Source organism: Pantherophis guttatus, chromosome 2 (assembly GCF_059756535.1).
Source record: "Pantherophis guttatus breed Tessera chromosome 2, ASM5975653v1, whole genome shotgun sequence".
NCBI classification, from domain to species: domain Eukaryota; kingdom Metazoa; phylum Chordata; class Lepidosauria; order Squamata; family Colubridae; genus Pantherophis; species Pantherophis guttatus.
In genome coordinates this window covers 67,030,001-67,032,459 of record NC_142064.1, presented here as the reverse complement: position 1 = coordinate 67,032,459, position 2,459 = coordinate 67,030,001, and positions in this window count along the sequence as shown.

Genomic DNA, 2,459 nt, shown 5'->3' with positions numbered 1-2,459 from the left:
AAGGCGGAGCTGAGGCAATCGTGACTATGCTAGCTCACCAGTCAGTCAACGATACGCCCGCGGCTGAAATAACACGGATCTGCCCAGCTGGGACAAAATCCGGCTTGCTGACAGATAAAAGAGGAAACGGAGCGATCTGGCGCCCCAGACACGCTACCGTCCCTCCCAGCAATCAAAATCCCTCGTAGCAGCTCCTTCTAATAATGATTGAGAGAAAAATAAAAAACTAAAATAAAAGAGATCTAATTAAGGCTATTAAATGCAGAGCTAGAAAAAATAGAAGTTCCCTCAGTAACTGAGTGAGAAAGACTGGCATAGGAGAGGCAGTGTGGGCGTGGCCAAAAGAAACGTTGGAAGAGATCTGCACTCAGTTCCCTAGTAACAGGAAGGAAGAAGATCCCGTACCATGGATTGGAGGAGCAGCGTTATGGAAAAAAGGTGATTCACAGAAAGTAAACTATTTATAGCTAAAAGATGGCAATTTATGAATATTCAAATATCAGTTTTGTCTGAGTAAAATCAATGGGTTCATTGCTTTTTATTATTCCAGATAAACAGAATGTTGGGAATAAATTATGTAAAGGAACCCAAGACTCTATTATTGTTTCAATGAGCTTTACTGTTGTGATATGTGTAGTTAAAGAAAAAGAATCCTTATATTCAAGCCATTATTTTTTTTAAAAAAAAAGATAACGTTCTTCAATTTCTGAATTTTACTTTCCAAACTTGCAAGCCATGTGCTCCAAAAGATAAAAATGGCTGATTATTTTATGTGATACATAAATTTTTAGATGGATTTCCAGTTAGTAGGACAATCCAATTGCTGCAACTGGATTTGTATCTCTTTGTTAATGTAACTAGGTAACTTATTTAATACAAATCATTTGGGAGAAAAGTGATACAATGCAAAGTATGACTAACATTAAGATACATACTGAGAATAATATTCCATGTTGTTTGTGCCCATGTTCAATGCTAAGAACAGTGGCAGCAGGAGCATTTATATTCCACAGTTTCTCAAACCAGTTTATAAGGTTCTCCACCCATCCAATTTAATTCTCTCAGCAGTCCTGGGAGATTATACTGAAAGATAATGACTGGCCCAAGGTTACTCAGTAAGCTACATGGCTGAGTGGGGATTTGAACCCAGATGGTCCCCACTCCTAGTCCACCGCTCAAATCATTACATTAGCTGAATAAATAACATCATGACTACAGCCACCTGAGGCATCTTAAAAAAGTTGGAATGATGGAGGATCAATCACAAAACAATACAGTACTCCAAAAATAGAGCAAGGCTCACTTTGGACTGTTTTTAAAAAGCAATCTAATAGTTTTCATATAAATATGAAAGTTGCTTTAAAATTCTGTGGGGTAAATGGAGCCTTCGGGCTTTTACAGCTTCATAAACACTTTCTACATTTAGGAAATTAAACTGAAATTTATGTCAGTTTGTTAATGGCATCACTTAAAAGCATAACAGTTAATTAACTAATTAACAACTTAATTAATTTTGCATTTAACTCACTTCACTTCGCTTAAATCCCTTGATGAAACATAATGACATTTCACTGTGATTTCTGACTAACTACATAAACTATGTGCTGGGTCATTCTTTTATTTAATAGATATCTCATGAAAGTAAATGACAGAGTTTACCACTAATTAATTGGGCTCAGTTGGGCCCTGATGAAGAAGTGGCACTCACATGAACAGACAACTTGCAAGAGTATAAGAGAGTCCTGTTTATCATTCCCCTCCATAGTGTGCCCATAAGAATTTAAGCTGAGAAGGGAACAGTCCTGGGAGCCTTTCTGTGTCTATTCACTCAAAGAACATGAGGATTTTGGCTAGATGGGGATATGCCATTTCTCACAATAGGCCCATGAACATGTGCTAAGATAAAGAGTTTTGCTATGCCCTCTGAAGGTCATTATATCTTCTGGAGGAGAAATTTATTTTTTTTAAGAAAATATAAAAAGTTTTTTTTTTTAAACCATGAACTAACCTGTCATCATCTACAATGAAACACCCTTATAATTCATCTCACTATAACTCATTCTTGCAAACTGCCATACCCAACCCAAAAATATCCTTTGGGGTAAAAAATATCCAATGATTAAATGCTGATTTAAAATAATTGCTTTGCACAATTTGGACAGCCACACTTTGGACAGCCATTTCTGCGGTATGGATACCGTAATTTTCAAGAACATTTGATTTGTCTATGCAATTCAGAATATAATTTTAAATGTTATCTGATAGATATTAAAATAAAAACATAAGAATGCTGATTGATCATCCAAGTCTTCTCTTCTACACTAGCCACTTAAAATTTTCCAGAAAGACTAACAGCAGGGACTTAAAATCCCCTATTAAAAATTGGCTTAGGACATTTGCTTCCTGGGACACAGCAAAATGACAATAGAAACAAAAGGTGACTATAGGGGTAACATTTT